General features: G+C 46.3%; 1 protein-coding gene and 1 long non-coding RNA gene across 48 annotated transcripts in view; one reads left to right on the forward strand and one right to left on the reverse strand.

The window, feature by feature from the left end:
* Nucleotides 1-23,695, reverse strand: part of NRXN3 (neurexin 3) — a 1,517,918-nt gene that overhangs the window by 1,281,153 nt on the left and 213,070 nt on the right. The gene's annotated exons all lie outside the window — the stretch shown is intronic.
* On the forward strand, nucleotides 1,871-23,360 carry LOC123370330. Its single transcript, XR_006579378.1, has 4 exons — nucleotides 1,871-1,973; nucleotides 6,169-6,217; nucleotides 17,695-17,809; nucleotides 23,313-23,360. It is a non-coding gene; the product is annotated as an uncharacterized LOC123370330 (long non-coding RNA).

A 23,695-nucleotide genomic window follows, 5' to 3' on the forward strand; every position in this document is an offset into this window, starting at 1 on the left:
TTAGGCACCTCCATACCTTTGCAGATTCAGACCCTATTGACTGCAGTGAGCTTTGAATTAGACTTTACATCCACTAAAAAACCTACACAATACACATCTTAACAGTGTGCTGAACTGTGCACTGAAACAACTTGATATAATGTTTAAATTGATTATTTTCTAAGCCAAATTAAATACAAATTCAATGGAAAGTTTAGTTTGGTATCTGTATCATAGTTTATATCCATAGCTGTGTAATGTAATACATGACAAAATAAAAAAACAAAATTGTGTAACAGTTAAAGTTACTCAAAGTACCGCAACCACTATGAATTCCTTGTTTTTAGAGGCACTAGATCCTACAGTGATTGGCCCATGTGTATAGATGAACACAGTCATCATCCCCTGTTATTTATTTTGTCATTAAATTCTATTTCTTTTACACTGTCAACATTTTCAGAAGGCCACAGATTTCTGTACTGACAATATAACTGCGTGACAGAAATTAAGAGTGGGAGAAAACTGGAGATTTTGGCAGCTGGACAGGTGAGACTGGGAAGGTGTGGGGAGAGGGATCTGTTTGAGATTGTCAGATAAGCATTTTAACCAGGTGTTTCTGCTAAAATGATCAGCAGCGAAAAGTTAACAAGGCCGATCACTCAACTGCCATTGTAGGTTTTAATCAGCAGCCCCATGAACGGGGCAGTCCCACTGCACTCAGAGTTATGTTTCTGACCGCCCACAGCCACAGGCAGGCATTGCTACATCAGTTACGTTCAGGCCATGCTTTTAGGTCATCATCTACTCAGAGGTGTAGAAACAATGGGCCAGATTCTCATGAGATGTAAAGATAGAGATATGCTGATTCACAGCAGCTGAGAATCATGCCCAATGTTTTCAAAAGGATGCTGCAGCACAAATTCTGCAGCAACGGCACGGGATACCTGGGGCCCAGTCATTAGTGCCATTCTGCTTACTGGAAGAGCCAGTCCCCAGTATGGCAGGAAAAGAGAGTGGTCTCTGCTTTCCTAGCGCAGCAGGCTTCTAAGAATATGTCTTCAATGCAAAGTTACCCCAAACTCTCATTCAAGTGCTTTCAGTCTGGACTAGCTGGCCCTGCTGGGTGTGTGGGTTAAAGCCCAGCTTCCTCTTTCATTTGGGCTGGTAACCCACCCACTTTGCAGTGAGGACATAGGCTAAATCTTGAGGGCTGATAGTCCTCCAGTGCCTTTCCAATTACCATGGGCCCAAGACAGACAAGTTCTCCAACAATTCACTTAGAATTAACAATAGAGAAACTCAACTTACTGCAACACAAAGAATCATGGGATATGTCCCTAGAAGTCCAGTGACACTCATGGGTGAGTGCAGCATCAGTGAGAACACACTAACTCAGGTAGGGCTTTGCAATGCAGATGCTCATACTTAGGTGCCTATCACCTGGGCTAACACTGCACTGAAGATATACCCTATGTTTCCAACGCTCTACTCTGCACTGCAGGCTACTGGGAAGCTGATAATTGGGGTTGTGTTTTTCTTTTGGTTAAATCTTGCTGGCATTTTCTGGTCACAGCTCATAAAGTTCTTAAAAACCATGTGAAGAAAACCATGCCACAAAGAAAACACAGCAAGTTGTTATGGCAACTAGAATCTTCAAAGTTACCAGAAATTAAACATCTTTTTTTTAAGTGGAACACAGCCGTTTTCCACATGCCCTCCCTCCCATGATTTCTTTCTTTGTTCTCAGAATGGCCAAGCTAACAGGTGTGTGTGGGGGGGGTTGTCTTTACACATCCTGCTTAATATAAAATATGTGTCAGTAGGAATAATGTAACCCTCCTCCATCTCCAAAGACAGTAAAGAAAATTAAGGAGGGGGTAAAGCAAATGTGCTCAAGAAATGTCAAACCAGACTCTGCCATGATCCCCAGCTCTGTCGGGAAGTCAGGCCTTCTGAGAAGAAGCACAACATGAGTTTAATGACGTGGGAGCAGGGTAAGGCTGCGAACTTTTCAAAAATATTCCCTCTCTGGACAACAACAGTGCATCATGAGACCCGATGCGTGCAGTGCTGGTCTAGTGATCAGGGCTGGGGACTGGCAATCTGTGCTCCTGGGTTCCACTCCAAACTCTGTCACTGGCTCGCTGTGCGACTGTGAAGCACTAGGGTCAACGTTTTCAAAACTGGCCATTTTATGAGTCCCTGTAATGGGGGACACTCACCTCTCAAAAGCACCCTCTGCCCGAGTGTGTGTGGGCCTGCACTTTCTCTCCCCATCGCCCTGCTTGGTCTTAGGTCCTTAATGAGTCCTGTAGTCTATCAATGGTCTCAGCCCTGGTATTGAGCCATACCCCAGGGCTTCCCCTGGTGGCAGTGTCCTCGCCCTCTCTGGGCGTTTCAGGGCCCTCCTGCTAGGCCACTAAAGGATTCGGTTCCCCTTCTGGGGTGCCTCAAAGTCCAGGCCTCTTCCCCCAGTGGCTAATGCAGGGTGGGGGAGACCCAGGCCCACTCACTACCCAGGCCCAAGCCCAGGGACCCTGTAGATAGCAGTCATCTGCCATGTCCCTTTATCTAAGCCTTGCTGCTGCTCTAATTCCCTGGGCCACTTCCCTGCAGCCCGGCACCCAGAGGTGAAAGTAAGCTAGTACCGTCCGGTACGGCACACTGGCAAGAGCCAGTATGCTGTGCCGGACTGGACCAGCTTCTCCGGTGGTGATTTAAAGGGTTCAGGGCTCCAGCCACTGCGGGGAGCCCAGGGCCCTTTAAATCACCACCGAAGGTCCGACAGCCAGGCTCGCGTGGGGATTTAAAGGGCCCAGAGCTCTGGCCCCTGCAGGGAGCCCCGGGCCCTTCAAAGCGCCGCCCGAGACCCGATGCTGGAGCTCCGGCAGCACTTTAAAGGGCCTGGGGCTCCCGGCAGCGGCCAGAGCCTCTGGCCCTTTAAATCGATGCTGGAGCCCTGGGGCTCCTGCAGCTGGGCTCAGGCAGGGATTTAAAGAGCCCGGGGCTCCCCGCAGTGGCAGGAGCACAAGGCCCTTTAATTCACCCTTGAGCCCTGGGGCTCCCTGCTGCCTCTGCAGCTGGTAGCTCTGGGGTGATTTAAAGGCCCTGGGGCTCCCAGCCACAGCCGGAACTCCAGGGCTTTTAAATCTTGAAAGGCCCCGCCTCTTCCGGCTGAGGCCATGCCCCCACTCAGGACTCCAGCAGTACCGGTAAGTCCTGTAAGTTACTTTCATCCCTGCCCACACCATCTTCAACCTTACCTCAAGGCCTTGTCCTGATGGAGTCCAGCCCAGAGAGCCTTCTTGCTCTCCCCACCTTCTGGCAGTGCTGCCCCGTATGAGGTCCTGCAGCTCCCTCAGCCAGCCACACTCCTGCAGCTCCAACAAGGAACTGAACTCACTCCGGGCCTGCAGCTCTTCTTATACTAGGCTGCTCAGTCCTGACTGAGGACACAACCTCACTAGGCAGCTTGGAGGACCCTCTCCATTACCCTTTTCTGGGGCAGGGTGAGCAGGGCCACAAGGCCTCCAGCAGAGGGCCTCAGAGGGTCTGGTACACCCCATCACTGTCCCATTTGAGGAACACTGGGTCTAATTTTCACAGGTGCTGAATAGACACAGATCCCACTGACTGAATCAAGGGTTGTGGGTGCTCAGCACCTGTGAAAATGAGGTCCAATTGGGTTCCCAAAAATGGAGACACTCAACATTAATAGTATCAGAGGGGTAGCCGTGTTAGTCTGGATCTGTAAAAGCAGCAAAGAGTCCTGTGGCACCTTATAGACTAACAGACGTATTGGAGCATGAGCTTTCCTGGGTGAATACCCACTTCGTTGGATGCAACCCACAAAAGCTCATGCTCCAATACGTCTGTTAGTCTATAAGGTGCCACAGGACTCTCTGCTGCTTCAACATTAATAGCTACTTTTAACAATTTTGGCTCTGTCCTTTCTATACCACAGCTTCCCCAACTGTAGAAATGACAGTGGCTCCCACAGTCTGTGATCCACCCATTGGATCACATTCCCTTAGAGAAGCAGGAATAGAACCCAGGAGTCCTGACCCCTTGTTCTTAATATAACCACTAAGCCAGGGCTTGAAATTGTACCCAACACCTCTTAGTTCAAGATCAACACCTACTAGACAGGATGAAATATAACTGTACCAAGAAGCCGCACTTCCCAAACCCACAGCCACTGCAATTTAAAGACACTATATCACTTGGTACTCTAATTAATTGTAACATGTTTTTTCCTTCTTTCCCTTCCTTGTTTTATTCCTTTTCTTTCCTATAATAAAGCATGGTGTACATTTTCCTGTGTTATCTTCGGTGTCCTGTTTCTTCTCTCTCTCGCTCTCTCTCTCTCCCACCACTTCCTCTATCCCTCTCATCTTTCTTTCCCTTCATTGGGTTCTCGCTACCTCCCCTCCCATATATGCTATCTGTCGCACTTCTCCATATCCCTCTCTCTTACTTAATCCATCTGTTTCACCCACCCACATCCACTCACACCATAGTCTCATTCAGTCACTGCCACCAACCATCTGTAGTTTGCAAAATTTACTGGGCAGTCCAAGCTAGAGGACTAAGAGGAGCTCTGCTGTCCAAGAGCATCAACCAGATGAGAAGCCAAGCTCCACATTGGGAAAGAGAAGAGGGCTTGGATTTCTACAGTGTGCTGTCCCCCACCCCTTTTGGAGGCTCTGTCCTTTGAAATCCTCATCTGGAGATTTCCAGCACCAATTTCTGGCTCAAGAAGTTCAGATGAAGCAACATCTGAATCAAGTTCCCAAACTTTCTGAAATTCATTCTTCACTTCATCACAAGTGGTTGGAGCAAGGCAGATTCTTATCAAAAACTTACCCGCTGGCCCTGGAAAGTCAATGCTCCTGCTGCCACTCTAACTTGAGTTAAAATGTTTCACTGCTGGATTCCATTTTATTTTTGTAAACAAACTCTAAATGAAGGCATGCTTCAAAATCCATTTTTACATTTTTTTTAAATCCCACTAACATTGTCTTGGCTCTGAAAGCTGCCAGTCTTGATCTTATCATAGGCAGCAAGGTTGTTTTCTTTAGTTTTTCATATAGGCAATTCAGAAGAGGCAGGTGGCCCATTCCTTTCCCTTATCATTCCTATTTATATAGCACTGCCAGGAGCCGGGGCCCCTATCTCATGTACGGCTCCCTTTTCTTTCTCCCATTCCCTCACACATTAGCTTTTACAGAACTGGATCACCATGAATGGCATTTATCTCGGGTGATCTCCGAAGCCGATTGCGGAAGCACAATGCAAGCGCCATCCCCATTAACGGTTCTTGCTGGTGGGTTCAGAGCATAAAAAGATTTGGCTATCATTCTGTCCCTGTTTGAAAAGATTTTCCATCAATTTCTTCTGCATTTCAAATCCAGGTAATGCAAGTGCTGTTCTCACAAGCTCCCCTGGTTTGCAAAGGGAAGGTTTCTAACAATCTAAAACGTACTTTCCATGGGTTAGTCTTGATTGCATTCCCTTCATGGAAATTAGAGATGAAAGTAGGCAGAGATGGGCCCACACCAACTATCAGGATCTAAACAGGCCTAATCTTTGAGGATCAGGATCTAGAGATCCATCTAGTCCAGTATCCTGTCTCTGACCATGGCGAGTTCTAGATGCTTCAGAGAAGGGTGCAAGAAGCCCCATAGGATAATTAAAGGAAATTTATGCCTAACCCCTATCAGTTAGTGCTTTGTTTATGCCCTGAGGCATAAGTGTTTATATTCCTTCTAAAAAGCTGCTCTAGATAATGTAATGGTGGATGTTCTCATTAGACATTTCTGGATAATCCTTTTGGAATCCTGCTATGCTCTTGCCCAGAATGGTATCTGGTGGCAATGAGTTGCACAGGTTAATTATGTGGTGTGTTTAAACAAGTCTTAGATCAGTTTTAAATCTGTCATCTTATAATTTTTACTGAATGTCTCTTTACTCTTGCATGATGAAAGGATAATGAGAAGCACCCGGTTTGCCTTCTTGAGACCATTCATTATTTTCCATACCTTTATCACGTTCCCTTCTATTCATCTCCTCTCTAAACTAAATATTTCCATTCCTTTCAATCTTTCCTCACATGGAAACCTTTCCAGACCTCTCCTCATTTGGTTTTCCATCTCTGAATCTCATTTATTTCTGTATATCTTTTTTCAGATATGAAAAACTTTTTTCAGGTTTTCCAGAACTGAAGAGAGTGTTCCAGGTGAGCATTGATTTATATAATGAAATTAACATATTTTCAATACTATTTTCTATAATTCCTTTTCTGTCCTAGGGTTTTTTTTAATTAAAGCTTCTTTGATCATTGTTGCGTATTCAGTAGAGGTTTTGATTAAGCCATCCACTGCTAGAACAGACTCTGTTTTGGCACTTTCAGTACCACTGGGCTCAGGATGTGTGGGAAGCAAAAAATAAAGGGGAGAAACTGTGAACTTTTTCAAACTTGAAGGCCCTTTTGAATTGTGGGGTGAAGGAACATGACAAAGGTCAGAGTTAGTATTTTATCCAGATCAGGTTATCCATATGAGCCTGAGACAGATTTTCCCAGAGGCCTGTAAAGTACACAGTTGGCAAAAAAAGGCTAGCCCACGGCGGCTTTCCATAGATGAGAGACCAACAAGAAAACTCAAGCAGATATCATTTGATATGGTGATTAGTTGATTGTAACATGCAGAAAGATTACAGGCAGGGTACACCAGGCCTACTCTCAGAGATGTTCTGCTACCCCACAGAGCCTTTCCTCCTAAATATGACGGGGTCTATGGTCCTTTTGAGCTGGAAGAGAGACAAACACTATCTGCACTCTTTAGTCAGTGCCAAAGGTCTCATTAAAAAAGGGAGAAGGCAGCAGGCAGTCCCAGGAATGGTGAGTGGGAATAAAACACTGCACAAAAGAGATTCTGCACCTGAAAACATCCTAGTGCAGGGGTTCTCAAACTGGTGGTCAGGACCCCTCAGGGGGTCATGAGGTTATTACATGGGGGGTCGCAAGCTGTCAGCCTCTCACCCCAAACCCTGCTTTGCCTCCAGTATTTATAATGGTGTTAAATATATAAAGAAGTGTTTTTAATTTATAAGGGGGGTCGCACTCAGAGGCTTGCTATGTGAAAGGGGTCACCAGTAAAAAATTTTGAGCGCCACTGTCCTAGTGGAACATTAGCTGGAGCAGCAGCTTGGGGAGACAGGGATTTCAGGCACTCCAGGAGCAGCTCTGCTAAACAGTAAACCTCCTTTCTGACCAGCAGTATCCTTTGCTATTCCAGTCACGGAAATCCACCTTCACACGTGCAACTCAGCCCATGTACCTCACTCCTGATCTGCACCACTCCTGTTACTGTAGTGCTGGGCTCCCCACAGAGCTTTGCTGATTCACTTTAACCAACCCTGTACTGCAGCAACCTCTTCCTCAGCAGAATCAGACATGCCTACCTCACTCTTTTAGTGTTGCATTATGGAGAAAGAGTCCACTAGCGACGAGGATGAGACCCATCAAACTCATTCCATTCATCATGCAAGCCATGTTTGGCCTCAGCTCTGCTAAAGTAAAAAGCCAGTATGCCACCACAGCAGCCACTTTATTTAAAAAAAAAAGCAAGCAGCAGCAGCAGCACGGGCATCAGGACTGCACAAATCCCAGGAGCAAAAAGAGTTCCTTTTGGGTTTCTCCAATGAACGCTGAGTTGATCAGTCAGGAAAATCAAGTCAACCAAGCCATTTCCACCCAAGCAGGAGCCAGTAATGAGGCCCCAGTGTCACTGGATGTGGGGAGGGAACCTATCCCTTCCCATAAGCTTCTTTTGCACGCAGAGCCGGCTCCAGGCACCAGCCCAGCAAGCAGCTGCTTGGGGCGGCCAACGGTGAGGGGCGGCACGTCCGGGTCTTTGGCGGCAATTCGGCGGCGGGTCCCTCACTCACTCTTGGAGCGAAGGACCAGCCGTCGAATTGCCTCCAAGGACTGAAGCAGCGGCAGTAGAGCTGCAGATCGTGGCTTTTTTTTTTTGCTGCTTGGAGCGGCAAAAACCCTGGAGCCGGCCCTGTTTGCATGAACAAGTAGCTCGGGGGTCCGCACAGTGGCATAGCGGGCCCCAGGCAACCTCAATCTTTGATCTTCCAAAATGAACCCTTCTCCCCAGATGACAGCATTTCCACTGCAGCAATTACATGGCAAGAGCCAGAGTAAATAGAAGCAAGCATCTCCAGTGGACACCCCTCTCTCCCCCCAGTTGGAGCTAGCTGCTTCCAAATAATTGTTAAAATGAACTGCAGAATACTATTTCCGTTCCCTTTTAAAAGAGGAAGACACAAACCTTCAGCTCCCCAAATACGCCCTGCCTCAATCCCACTGACCCTTGGCCAGGAGGAAACTGAGGCCACTCCAGAAGCAGACTCATCATGAGCCCTTCTGCTCCATTAAGCAAGTCCACTCAGTCATGAATGCACATAAAACAGGCACCAAGCCTCTGCTCTCATCTATTGACAGAGCAGCAGAGGCCAGTGACACGTATGATGAGCTTTCAGTCTCTGTAACAGCAAATGAGATCTTCTCAATAGATCTCCTGGGAGATTCTTATCTGCAGATGGAGCAAGTACAGTTTATTCACTCAAGCACTACTAGTGGCATAAGGGTCAAACAGGCTGATAGCAGGAGGGGAAATAGACAAAGCTACTGGTAACAAGCCATATTCAGCCTTCTCCAGCCCCCCAACCACTCCATCAGACCTCTTCTGCTCTGGATGGGCCCACCATCAAGAGAAACATCCAACAGGATTGGAAGTCCAGGGAAAAAGCATGATTAGTAATGGGATACTGACCCTTTAACCATGTGGTCACCAGTTCAAATCTGGCCTAAGTCAGCATCTTAGGGTATGTCTACACTGCCCAAAACCAAAACACAGAGTGACTCTCAGAGTCCAGGTCTATAGACTTGGGCTTGCAAGGCTTGTACTTCAACATTAAAAAGAGTAGTGTAGACACTCACATGTGGAAACCAAGAAGAGGTGTGGGGGGAGCCTCAGAGCCTGAGCTCCAACCCAAGCATTAGAACATCTACACTGCTATTTTTAGAGCCATAGCACCAGCCCCGCAAGTCTGAATTTGTAGGCCTGATACTTGCTGCCGCGGAGGGTTTTTTGGAAGTGTAGACATACTCATAGTGTCTTGTGTGAAATGAGCTGGTGAATCCCAGCCAAGTTCTTAATGGACAGGTGATCACATCATTAAAACCCATACCAGAACTGGCACTTCTCAGCCCCTTTGTTGGCTAACTCAGCAGAGAGACTAAGAATGGGCCATTAAAATGGAACTCCCCCTCAAACTTGTAGAACTGGTCCCCCAAATTATGTGTGACACTTACTGACAGGGAGGTGTGTATTGTTGCTGGCTATGTTAAACCTATTCTGTGCTTAAATAGAGACCTTCAGTCTCCAGGGACTGTCAGGCTGGCATCGTTCAACACACTAAAGTTCACTTAAGGAAAGAAGCAGTGCTTCATACACCATAAATTAATTTACTACAAGCCCTTCCCATTCACTGTTGCAATCAGTGTTCTCAGCCTCTCTCTACTGATATTTAGTTTAAGCAGAAACACTTTATCCCCAGCCTTATGTGGGGTGGGACACTTCTCAAGGACAGCATATGCTCTCACCGGTCAGATTCCCCACTGTTCTGAGATCCACGACTAGCAACAAAATCAGGAAAACGTACAGGGCCCTATTCTGTCCCTGTTTAAGCCCCTGGAAGATCTTTCAAATCAAAGGAGCTATAACTGAGAAGAGAACTGGGCTCACTGTTCAGCCATTTACTTACGCAGCTCCCATTATGTTATAGAGAAGGAGCATACCTGGAGGTTAGAACAAGGGTTTGGGCACCGGTGCACCTCCATTGTGTCCTTGGCTCTATCACTAACTTGTGTGACCTAGGAAAGTCCCTCCAACTCTCTATGCCTGTTTCCCCATCTGTAACAGAGAGACAGTGATATTGACCTGCCTCACCAGGGGACTGTGAGCTTGATTAATGACTTTAAAGTGCCTTGAGACTCTCAGATAGATCAGCAATAGAAAGACAAAGTATTATGAATGGGGACTCAAGCTGAGAGTTTACTCATTAAAACCATTTTGGAACTTCATGTGGAAGGGAGCATCATGCCCACCGAATGTCAAGGGATTTCTTATACCAATAGCTGAGAGCTTTGACAGAATACATTATGAATACATGTTAGGGAAGCCTGTAGACTGAGGGCTACTGAGAAATGAGGTCAGTCTATGAATATGGGGAGTAAACACAGCTGTCTGAAGGTTAATACTGATGAAATACCATCTAAACACCAACTTCATGGTGAGGGCTTGTTCCTATCACTAGTCAAGATTAATCCATTAAAGAAGGTTGTCAGTGACCCTCACTTTCAACTTCACTCAGTGCATCTCTCTCAGTTCAATAACTCTTCATATTCATGAATGAGGTCTTCCTTCCTCACACTACATTTCACAAAGCTAATGTGTGGGGTTTTTTTAAATAAATTAAAAAAAATATCTTGAGAGGCTCAGATTCTCTGTTGGGATAGATGACCAGAGACACAGACAGTTAGCAAATCAGTGCAATACAGCAGACTCCCAGAGATGGAAGAGATCTATCAGGTATTATCTAAGACATGGACCAGTGTAGGATTGTTATCTATAGTCTACTCTCTAGTTGCATTGTCCAGTGCAGTTTTAAATGTCCCAAGACTCCCAGCACTTCTCTTGAAGAAACTGTTTGTCACAGCTCTCGCTACTAAGAAACATTTCCTGATATTCTGTGCCTAGATTTTCCATTTCTCAGTTTTCCTCCCATTATTCCTTCATAACAATTTATAAATAGTAATAATAATTATAGTACCTTTACTATAATTTACCTGAGAGAGGAATTTGGTCCAAACATATTGAAGCCAAGATTTTAAACTTGAGTATTTAACGTTAGCAATCTAAATCTGTATTTAGGCAGCTAAATAAGTGACCCTAGTCTCAGACATAATGTTACTGCTGTTATTTCTCATTTGTTTGACAATAGCAGATAGAGATCCCAACTAAGATCTGTAAAAGCAGCAAAGAATCCTGTGGCACCTTATAGACTAACAGACGTTTTGCAGCATGAGCTTTTGTGGGTGAATACCCACTTCATCGGATGCAAGTAGTGGAAATACATCCGATGAAGTGGGTATTCACCCACGAAAGCTCATGCTGCAAAACGTCTGTTAGTCTATAAGGTGCCACAGGATTCTTTGCTGCTTTTACAGATCCAGACTAACACAGCTACCCCTCTGATAACTAAGATCTGGGCTCCATTGTGCTAAGTGCCGTACAGACACTTAGTAAGACACAGTCCCTGCCCCAAAGAGCTTACAGTCTGAATAGAGATGACAAAGGGTGGCTGGGGAAACAGAGGCCCAGGGAAGGGAAGCAACTTTTCCAAGGTCACACAGCAGATCAGTAGTAGAACTAGTTCCTATGAGTATTCATTGTGGGTGATTTCCAAGCGGTGCTTAGTTAGGAGGAAAAAGTTCAAGGAGGTAATTGGCACCACTGTGTACAGGGTTGCTGGATCAAAGGATCCATCATCTGCTGAGGCTTGAGTTAGAGCACTATGCCTGGTGAATGTATGGACAGAACTCCAAGTAGTTGCTTTGTAGATTTCAGAAAGAGGGACATCTTGCAGTAATGCTACTGAGGCAGCCTCTGCCCTGTTAAATGAGCTTTGATACCACATGGAAAAGGAGTTTCTGCAAGCTGGATGAAGATGCAGCCAGAGACCCATTTCAAGAGTCTCTGAGAAAAGATGGCCTCACCCTTCATTCTTCTGACAAATGAAACAAACAGACAAGGAGATTTTCAAAATGTTTTTTGTCTGATCCAAGTAAAAAGTCAGGACTCTTCAAACATTTAAAGTGTGATCTTGTCATCTCTACTGTTGTAGGGATTTGGGTAAATAACAGAGAGATGAATTATTTGTTTCAGATGGAAGTCTGATAGGACCATAGGAACAAACTTCAGATGTAGTCAGAGGGACTTCTTGTCTCTGTTAAAGACAGTATAAAGCAGGTCTGCCACCAAACTCATCTACCTTCCAAGCTGAAGTGATCGTTGTCAAAAAGGCCACTTTCACTGTTAAATACAGGAAGAAGGATGAATCCAAGGACTCAGAATGGTGGCCACGTAAGTGCTGCTAGTAATAAATTCAGATCCCAGGAAAGATTTAGGTCAAGGGACTGGAGGGAAAGTTCTCATACCACTTTTAAGGAATTGGACTGTCATGGGATAAGTAAAAACTTAGTATCTCTCTACAGGACAATGAAATGTGCTGATGGCCACAAAATGCATTCTCAATGAGCTGGCTGAAAGTCGTGATGTCTTTAAGGAGAAGAGGTAGTCAAGAATACAGGGAAGTTCTGACTCTTTCAGAGAAAGTGATATTTCTGGCCCCACAGGGGAAAACACTTCTACTTAGCAGCAAACAGCAACATGTAGAAAGTTTTCTATTAGTAAGCAAGATGGATTGCACCACTTTTGTGCAGGTTCATTCTATGCCTGTTGCCCAACCAAAAACCAGATTATGAGCTGGAGGGAAGTTGGGTTGGAATGGCTGGTTCTGCCCTCATTCTGAGAGAGCAGTGTGGGAAACTATTGTTGGTGAATGCACCTATGGATGGTCACTTGCAGGGCCGTGGTGAAGCAAAACTGATGGAGCAACTATCACTCTGTATTCTCCAGAGAACCTGATGTATGAAAGGAATAGGAGGGAAGGTATACATTAATGGTTCTGACCATGGGAGTAGGAAGGCATCCCACCTGGAGTCCAGAACCTGGCTGTTGTGAGATCAAGGTATTTCTGGTTTGCTAAGGGGGAAGAGAAGTCCCAGGACAGGTACCCCCATTGTTGGAAGATTTGTTGGACCACCAAAAAGTGGAGCTCCAACTAGTGGTCCTCATTGAAATGCCTGCTGAGCCTGACTGCCAGGGAATTTATGACTCCTGGAAGATATACGTGAAGAGGGTGATATTGTGCTGGATGCACCAGTTCCATAGTCATACCTCTTCCCTACATAGTGGTGTGATCCTCGCTCCTCACTGCCTGTTTATATAACAAATAGTGGTCACATTGTCTGACCTGATCTGGACATGAGTGGAATGGAAGATGGGTAGGAAGTGTCTGCATGTCTCATGGACAATCCGTATCTGTAGCAGGTTGATATGAAGTGTGGACTCCTGCAGGGTCCGCAAGCCTGGGGCTGTGTGTTCATCCAGGTGTGCTCCCCAACCCAGGAGAGACGTATCAGTATTTAGTCTCTTCATGTGAGGAGAGGAAGTGAAGAGGATCCTTCTATAAATGTTGTTTCTTTCCACTACGTGAGTGAGGCTCAAACTGGAAGGGAGAGGAAGACCTATTTTTCTAAGGAGTTCTTGTTCAGACTATAGACTCATTTTAACCAGGTCTGAAGTCTTCACATGTGCAGTCTTGTGAATTGGGTCACACAGGTGCATGCCACCATCCGCTCAAACAGCATCAGGGAGAAGGCTTAGGCATATTAGGGCACTGAGGTCCATCAAGACCAGTGGTAAGTATGCTTTGGCTATGGTCGAGTCCAGGGCTACTCCAATAAACTCTGTAGTCCATGTAGGTGTTAAAGTGGACTTTCTTGGATTTACCTGGAGCCCCAAGGACAAGCACAGGTTCAGTAGGGTAATCACTGCTATCTGTACTTACTGGTGGGGCAGATCCTGGAGGAGCCAGTCATCAAGGCAGGGAGATATGTGACAGCTGAGTCTGTGGAAGTCAGCTGCTACCACTTCCATGACTTTCATGAATACCCTTGGGGCAGTTAATAGCCCAAAGTGGAAAACTTTGTACTGGAAGTAGTCCGTGCCCACCATAAAGTGCAGAAATCTCCTGTGTGCCAGGTGAGAATCTTTCAGTGAGTGGCGTACCTCATCCATATTCTCTCTGAACAGGGTATTCTCTTTGAAAGGGAGGTAGAGGTCCTCCACTGTTGCTTGTATCTCCTTAGGGAACCCAGATGTCTATAACCAGGAGGCTCATCTCATGACCATTGAGGTCGCTAGTGAGAAGGATGCCATGTCTACTGCATTGAGTGATGCCTGTAATAGTGACCAGGCCACTAGCCTCCCCTCATTGAGTATGGCCTGAAATTGAGGCTTACTCTCTGGGGACAGTTTTTCAGAGAACTCTACCAGCCTGTTGTAATTGAAGAAGTCATACTTCAACATGAGGGCCTGGTAGTTTGCAATCCTGAAGAGGAGGCTGGCTAAATAGAATTTCTTTTGTCCCAATAGGTCCAGCCTCTTGGCTGCTTTATCTGCAGGGTGGCTTTTGGAAGGTGGAGTCTATTGTGTTAGGTTGCTTCCTCGACTACAAATGAGTTAGGGTGGGAAAATAAGTATTCAGTTCCTTTAGAGAAGACAAGATACATCTTTTCAGCTCTTTTTGGGGTAGGAGCACACAGGTGGACAAGATCTGACAAAAATGTCCTTAGCCAGGTCAAAGATGACTTAATTCATGGGTAAGGCCAGCTTGGCAGGAGTCGTTGAATGGAGCATGTCAAGCAGCTTGTGTGTTGGGTCCTGCACTTCCTTCAGTGGAACCTGGAAGGTGTTGACTATGCTCCTGAGCAGCTCTTGGTATTGCCTGTAATCAGCAGGTGGAGAGGGAGAGATGGGCAGTACCACCTCAACTGGGGATGAGGACAAAGCCATAGGTGACTGCTCCAACTGTGCAGCTTGATATTCTACCAGTGTTTTTTGTCTACGTGTTGGAGGGTGAGGTTAGTATCTGCAATATTCAGATTCCAGGACAGGATGGAAAGGTCCCAAGTGCCCCAATGTGGTCACATAGGGTCATGAGGGTAGAAAGGTACATACATACAGTGCTTTCTTGGTCGTAAATATGGATTCTGGGTATGGAATGGTCTTCATGAAGCCCCAGAAGTCCTATCAGGACTGGGCTGTTGTGGGGAGGCTCTTGGCAGAACCATTGATACCTCCAACTCAAGAGGTGGGGCTGTTAGTGTCACCTGCATGAGTTGGGGAGAGCAGCCTGATGTCATAGCTCTATTGGAGCTGGGGTCATGAAGTGGTGGATGGACAATGTTTCGATGTCCTGTACTTACACAAGTTCCATCAGGATCAGGGTCTCTGGATCTGAGTAGATCCCCAGATCCTCTAGAAAGGTGTATCTTGGTTTTGCCAAAGGAGCACTGGCTGCATCTTCAGTGTTGAGACTGACAATTCAGCATTAGGCACAAGAGTGAAACTGCAAGTGTAGAGGGTGTGGACTCCTTACTATCTTTGTGCCACTCAGAGGATGGTTTTGGAGTAGCAGCAGCTCCCAGTATCTTCTGTGCCTTCCTGATCTCACCATGAGCTCCAGGTGAACCCTGTCTAGGGAGCAGAGTCTTGCTCATACCTGAGGGAAGTAGCAATGCCACTTTCTTCTTTGAGGACTTATAAGCAAACTTCTCTGCCTGTTTCTTACCCTGGTCGTGCTTCCACATAGATGTCTCTTTCAGCTTGGCGTGGCATTCCACCAGTGCATGCAGAGCACTGCTCAACAGTTCCAGGTGATGATCTGGAGAACAAAAGGGCCTTGGATCCAATTTAGGCCTCATGGCCAGCTCCATGAGGTGTCATCAGAGCTGGAACACCTGAGCCTGCCTGGCGTGAGGGAAAAAAGAGCAGCAAATCCCACATTCAGCTGGGGCATGTGCCTCCCCTAAGCAGCAGAGGGAGTGTCATGAGCGTTGCTCACCAGGAAGACTGAGGGGCAGCCACAACAAGATCTGAAGCCCCAACCTCTGGGCACAAGGTCCTGGTGTCACAGAGAGACAGCATGTGGAACTCTAGCTAGCTAACTAAATTAGACTTCAGCAAACTATCTAAAATGAAATATCTATTTACAATTATTTACAGATAAATGTGAAAAGAGGAATGGAATCTGGGAACAGGATTCCATCCCATCTCAGACTCTATCCCAGAGCACTAGAAGAGGAATTGAAGGGGCGGGCAGTCCACATCACTACATATGTCCTCAGTTCCCAGCACAAGGTGGTGTAGTGTGCAACTACAGACCAATGGACACTGCTACTGAAGAATTTCCAGTCCTGGGTGCATGGAGCACAAACGCATCCACAGTGAATACCCTTAGGGACCTTCACTCAGAGATGAACCAGTGGCTCCTTGTCGCTTCACAACAGGGCTATCAGTTCTGGCCCTGCTCAGAAAACATCTAATGTGCATAAAGCACCAGCATGTTTACAGGGAGGGCAAGGAAAACTGCAGCGTGGTCTCAAAGGGCAGTTACTTTCATTCTTTCAATCAATAATAAACTGGACCTATTCTAACATTTATGGACCTTGGAAACTGATCTCCTCTCTCCCCTATGGTCAGAGGTTAGGCACATGGGAGGAAAGCTATGCGAATGGCAGGGGAAGGAAGCCTGCACTGCTATTGGCCATGTTTTACCTGCTCTACTAAATAGAGTTCAGTCTCCAGGGCTGCCATTCCAGCATCTTTCACCAGCACCCGATTCACAAAATAACAAAAAGAGGTGAAATTCCATGATCAAAGTAATGATGGAAGGGAATGTAAAGACCGATAGGCAGTTGGGTGAGTAAGGTACAGGCCCAACAGTTCAGAAGAAAATCACCATCCCTGTGAAATTAGCCTTGTTGGATTTGCCCATCCAGAATCCAGCCCCAGAAGTTAACTTGGGAAGTGTTAAATATTCCTCATGCTGCACCCCAATGCAGGAGCATGGCTATCTCCTGGGCCCTCCAGCGCCCAACAACCTACCCTTCAGGATTTTCAAACAGCCTGTGAGAGTCCCCAGTTTCACTGGCAACTATTCACAGTCCCTCATCTTGTACTCACTCCACAGATCCCAAGCAAGGGGCTGGGACATGTGGGCTACAGTACCCACTGGGAAAATATATTAACATCTTTACTGGCCTCTCCATCCAACTGAGTGTTTTCCCCATAAAGAGAACAGCCCCCGTGATACCAATTTCCCCCTTTCTGCTGAACATGTAAAAAAATCTGTGGCTATCAAACCGGCACCTAATGGAAGCCACAAATATCTAATGACAAAGGGGCACTTGGAACACTCTGCTTGGGCATTACCACCAAACTGCCCACACCAAGAGCAATTGCCCTCAGACAGGCCCTGCCACCGCAGCTGCATCTCAATGAGGCCCCAGCCTGCAGCCTGTAATGGTTACCCTGGTAACAGTGTTCTGGCTGAGCAAGATATTGATTACCCTGAGGAATGAGTTTCCACTAGGAGAGAGGCTCAGATAATGTGATAACGGGAAGGGGGCCAGGGAAGAATTTAACAGGGGAAGGGGAGGAAATCACCTTTGAGCAAGGGAGCAAGTAGTTAAACGAGAAAGGTGGTTTCAGAGAGTTTGTTATGGTGCTACTGTGAACAGTGAGGCCTCCAATCCAGGAGCTCAGTACTTCTGGCACTGAGCTCCTGTTGAAGTTAGTGGAAGGGGAGGGACCTCAGCACCTTGCAAAATCAAGCGGCAGGGCTATAGTGGGGAATCCCCTCCCTCTCCTATCCTTTCCCACCACGGCAGGTGGTTGGAAATAAGTCTTCTCCCTGTTCTGATGCATTTGTCCTATCCTCCCTCCTCAGGGTAAAGGACTGCAGTGAGATCTCTCCTATATTGAGCTCTGCATATTCAGAATGGGAACTGCACACCTTCTGACTCCCCACTCCCTTGAAGCCTAACTCCCACCCTGCACCCAAGGTGAGATTCTTTTCAGTTTCCTTGGAATGAATGTTAGGGAAGTTCTTCCCCAGTAAGCCCCCAAACCACGTGAAACAACACACCCAGTTCAGGGGTTCATCACAAATACAAAACTGGGGCCAGGTTTGTGAGCCTTCAGGCAAAGCCCAAGGCACCTCCCACCACATGGATTCTGGGGCAATGAGTTGGATTGAAATTAACCGGTAGCTTGTTCAAAGCTTTGGGGATACTGTGGTTTTGTCTGAGATTTTCTATGAGTTTGTGATTTCACTGGAAAATTAAACTCAAAGGCAAGTGTGAAAGGTTAGGGAGGCAGAGGATATGAATCTCATACAAACCAAAGCCAAAGTAAAGTGTGTTGCACCTCTGCAAAAAAATACTGCAGAAACTGGTGCTGAGCTCTCTTTCCCTAGTATCTCTTGCAGATTTATATGTTGTGCTGGTCCTACATGCAGCATTAACTACTGTCATTGGGGAAAGGGAAGGAAGCAGCCAAAAGAGATAAAATAATTGTAGCACCTATCCCTTATTTAACATAAACACTCCATTATGCTACAATAATGTGCCCAATCACCGCAGCTTACAGTAGTCTTTGCATTTGGAGCAGTTACTGCAGATTACTGAAGTACCAGAATACTGGATCTGTCCCTTGGCAGGAGGAGGGGCTGCTTGCCCCCTTTGCTCCTACGATGTCTCCCCTCTCTTAGCACACAGAGTAAGGTCTCATAATGCTGATTGCTTCCACAGCCAGTTGTCACCCTGTGGCACTGATTCTGAAACCCAGTGACAAAACACCTTCCCCAATCTCCAGCATCCTCCCTGGTAATTTTCAAATGAACCACCCTTCATGCAGGTTGTGGTTCCCATCCAGCATGCTTGACACCAGCAGGAACTGTACCAAGATGCATCCGTACAGCCAGGGGCAGCTCTAGACATTTCACCACCCCAAGCAGGGCGGCATGCCGCGGGGGGCGCTCTGCCGGTTGCCGGGAGGGCGGCAGGCAGCTCCAGTGGACCTCCCACAGGCGTGCCTGTGGAGGGTCTGCTGGTCCCATGGTCCGCTGGTCCTACGGCTTTGATGGACCTGCGGGAGGTCCACCGGAGCCGTGGGACCAGCGGACCCACCGCAGGCACGCCTGCGGGAGGTTCACCGGAGCCGCCTGCCGCCCTCCCGGCGACTGGCAGAGCGCCCCTCGCGGCATGCTGCCCCAAGCACGTGCTTGGCGAGCTGGGGCCTGGAGCCGCCCCTGCGTACAGCAATGCTTGGAGCACCTGACTATCCCCGCAGGGAAATAGCTGCCAGCCTCATCTAGTAATGGTTAATATCCACAGCATGAATCTGGGAATTCCTCTGCCTCACTGGAGCTGCCAGCTCAAAGTTCCTAGTGTGGTTTGACATCTAACTTTACTGATTAATGGTTTGAAAAATGCCCTGAGCCTCTGGGCTCTCAATTCTTAAGGAGTGCAGATTCTGGGTAAAAACAGTTCATGATATGTATTGTATTTTTTCATAGCTTATATCTGGAGAAACCACTGAGAGCAACAAGACTAGAGCCTCCTACTTGTCCTCTTCTAGCTATATCTACCTAGGAATTTACATGACCTTCCCATGACCATAGTATCTGAGCATCAGCCAAATATTCAAAAATAGAAACAATAACACCATTGCTTCCATATGACCTAGATGTTTCCATATCCAGCCAGCCAAGAAAAGGGTCTTCTCATGCCAGCAGACCCTGCCCCTTCTCGACTTGCATTATACTGGACCCATGTTAATTTTTTTCTCTATCTCCAAACTCTTATGTTATCACTCAGGGACTTTGTGGTAAGGTTAAAATCAGGCCTTAAAACCTCCATTCTTTCATTAAGGGACCAGCTCTGATGGTCACTCCCAGCCAAGCATTGGGAGAACTTGGCAGAAGCCATCTGGCAGCAGATGAGCCACAAATGGCTTAGGTCTGTGAAGCAACCAAAAAAAAAATCAGATTCTTTTCTGGCTGAGATCCTCCGTACTTTGCAAAAATCAGACAGGGAATCTCCTGAGAATAGGACTTTTTAAAAAAGAGATTTCCTGAACCTCCGACAACCAGTTAATTCAGAACCACCTCCAATATGGCCTTTTTGGCACTTTTGACTCTCTTCTTGGTCAGGATCTATATATGCAGAGGCATGGCAGTAATAGAACAGATTTATTTACATTGTTTCCAAGCCTCAGAATATGTTTGGATTACCTTTTGGGCCAAGGTTCTGGTCCATTTTTTAACCAGAACAGTTGGCCATCCCAACTGCAAAGAGAGGCAATAGGCACAGGGACAGAAAAGCTCCAGGAATGCCAGGCTACCAAGTTTTGTGCAGCTCCATGTGCAATATTTTATGCTAACTGTTTAATGAGCAAATTTGTGTATTTCCTAATAGTCTGCATGTAACCATAAACTTCAGTGTTAAAAAACTGTGTACACTGAATAGTGGTGAAAGGCGGCCCTAGTAAATAAAGTTATTTATTATCGCAGCAATAGCAAAGCAAGTTTCCCCCACAAATTTTCCTGCCAGTATCCCTCAACCCTGAGATGGGCTGTGGGGGCTTCTTTTAGGGAAAACAGGGGACTTCAGTCTCTATGAACTGTGCAGTTCTTGCTTTCTCTGCTGGGTCTGCCAATTAGTGTAAGGCATGATGGAGAGTTTGTAGGGCAGAAGCTAGAAACTGAAACCCACCAAACTCATCCCATAGGGGCTTACCAAACATCCATTAGATGGCGACTGCTTTTGATCCTTATTGATTCAAATCACATATCTACAGATAAAATAGTTTTGTAGCTTGTTAGCAATGTCATAAAAACATAAGAACAGCCATACTGGGTCAGACCAAAGGTCCATCAAGCCCAGTATCCTGTCTTCCAACAGTGGCTAATGCCTGGTGCCCCAGAGGGAATGAACAGGTAATCATCAAGTGATCCATTCCCTGTCACGCATTCCCAGCTTCTGGCAAACAGAGGCTAGGGACACCATCCCTGCCCATCCTGGCTAATAGCTATTGATGGACCTATTCTCCATGAATTTATCTAGTTCTTTTTTGAATCCTGTTATAGTCTTGGTTTTCACAACATCCTCTGGCAAAGAGTTCCAGAGGTTGACTGTGTGTTGTGTGAAGAAATACTTCCTTTTGTTTGTTTTATACCTCCTGCCTATTAATTTCATTGGGTGACCCTTAGATCTTGTGTTATGAGAAGGAGTAAATAACACTTCCTTATTTACTTTCTCCTGAGGCATCCAGTCCCTCATACAATGCTAACGTCACACCTTGGATACTGAGGCTTTCTTTATGCAAAGATGACTATTAAAATGAGTTCTGACCTTTTGGAGCTTACATAGACATGATCTTGCATTCTCTGGACACATAGGCAAGGTTTTCTACCTGCTGTTCTCCTGACTTTAAAATACACGAAACCAAATGCCCCACCCTGTTCTTAAAGGGACAGCTCCCATTAACCAAAATGCAAAACATAAAAAATACAACAATAAAGCAAACACCACCATATCCAAATTCACTTATAAATACTCTGTTTTGCAATATAAAATCATTTCATCAAGTATAACTATTTAAGAGTCCTCACAATATTATTATTATTATTTATTTGCATTACTGTACTGCCTAAGAGCCCCACTCATGGACCAGAACCCCAGTGTGCTAAATTAAGAGGGAATCACATAACCTTTTCTCCCACACATGCATCATCATAAGGGTATAAATCGGCAGCCTTCAGATCCACAATGGTCTTTCACTTCAGCTATAGGAGTAACTGGTGATGCAATAGCCGATATCCTCTATGTGGACCAGCACGTAGAGGGCAGACCGATGCACACTTTGTCAGTGCCATACACTATTTGTGAGATGGTACTGGACTGGTCAGTGTCAGTATTCTAGCCTGGGGGGACAGAATGCAGTCTAATGGTTAGAGACTTTAGGTATTCAGGAACATAATTTGATACACTCTTTCTGAGTGGCAATCTGGCAAAGTGGATGAAATTTGGGTCTCTTATATTAGAGACCGGGATTATGTTCCAAGCTGTGCCTGACATGACCTTGTGCAACTTCTAAGTTATCTTATCTATAAAATGGGGAGTTGCCTCTCCCAAAGGGTTCAAAGCCTTGGTTAATAATGGTTTGAAGTGCAAAGAAATATTAACAGCAGTCAGTGGAGAGCTGAAACAAAAACTCATGATCTCCTGGCTTGCAGCTCAGTATTGCTTCCTCTTGGGTATTTTGTGGGAAAGTCCCTCTCTCCCTCTTGACATTTTTATTCAGATGCGAGAAGGCACGACAGACCTGAAGGTATGTCTACACTGCAAATTAAGGTGTAATTGGAGCACAGGTAGGCACACCTGCACTAGCTTTAATCTAGCTAGCCTGGATAACAATAGTAGTGAAGACATGGCAGCACGGGCTTCAGTGAAGGCTACCCACCCCAGTACAAGCCTACCGGGTATCCTGGGTACATACTCAGTATACTAGCCCACGCTAAGGTCCATGCCCCTGCTATTACACTACAACTGTTACCTGCATTAGCTAGTATAAAGCTAGCACAGTGAAGCCTACCCATGCTACAATTCCACCTTAACTTGAGGTATAGACATACACTGTTACCCAAGATGCATGAATGACACTTGACAGGTCTGGGAGTGTGAGTACCATCCCTTTGAGGTGCATATGTCTCTTATACTATGAAAAGAACCCCCCCCAGAGAAGTAGGGGGTTGGGGGAGACTCCAAACAGCTACCTTGCTTTCCAAGCCATCAGAAAGCTAAGCTTTCACACTGTCCCCACCATGTCTCTGATGCCACAGTAATCAGTGCAGCATCAGAACCTAGAGAAATAGGAGTCTCAGCCAATGCTCTCCCTGCCTTCTGAACCTTCAGCTCTGTGCAGATTTATTCAGCTTTGATACCTGGAGTCAGCATTTGATTCTGACAGTTTGAAGTTTCTGAAACCCACAGAGGCCAATGGCTGGTGAATTCTGTGTCTCCATCCAAGTCACTCAAGAACTAACTTACAAGATGTATGTAGGCTGCTTTCTTAAACTCAGTGTTACCTAGACACACCGGCTGGGTGGAGAGGCCTGAATTCCAAAGTGGGCCATTACTCATGCAATTCTGTCCCTTCTGGAATTCAACCAGAGATTGTGCTCACAGCAGGAAAGTGCCTGCTTTCAAATAGATGGCAAACTACACATAAAGCAGCCTCTTCAGATAACTCTCATGTCTCCATACACACCATGGTAGCTTCTCTGATCTCCCCAGAAAGAGTTCCATCTAGGGCTGCCAACTTTGTAATATTTAAACCAGACACTACAGCAGTAGTTCTGGAACCTCACTGCCCCGCCTCTTCCTCACGAGACCCCACCCCTTCCCTGCCTCTTCCTCCAAAGGCCCCATATCTCCCATTCGTTCCTCTTCCCCCATCCCCCCATCACTCACTGATCTTCCCCTCTCCACCCCCTATGCCCAGGTCATGAAGGACGAGTCAGGGCTGGGAGCTGCAGCCATCCAACACAGGTAAGAGGCGGCCCGGCTGAGTAGGGACTGATGTGGGTGATGACGCAGTGCCTCCTCTGCCCACAGTAACCAGACTTTTGGTGTCCAGTCAGTAGATCTGACCGGACACTATCCTTTTTGACTGGACTTTCCCATCAAAAACCAGACACCTGGCCACCCTAATTCCATCTAGTCTTTCTGGTAGCCTTACTGCTTTCCCCACTATATAGGGGGTGATTATTTGTAACTGTATTTGTTTCTTAAGACTAATGTGAGACAATGAAGGGGAGTGACAGAAACTGTTTTACATCATGATCAGCTTCAAAAATGGAACCCCACACATAACAATATGCAAGA

This window comes from Mauremys mutica, chromosome 4, assembly GCF_020497125.1.
Source record: "Mauremys mutica isolate MM-2020 ecotype Southern chromosome 4, ASM2049712v1, whole genome shotgun sequence".
Classification (NCBI taxonomy): domain Eukaryota; kingdom Metazoa; phylum Chordata; order Testudines; family Geoemydidae; genus Mauremys; species Mauremys mutica.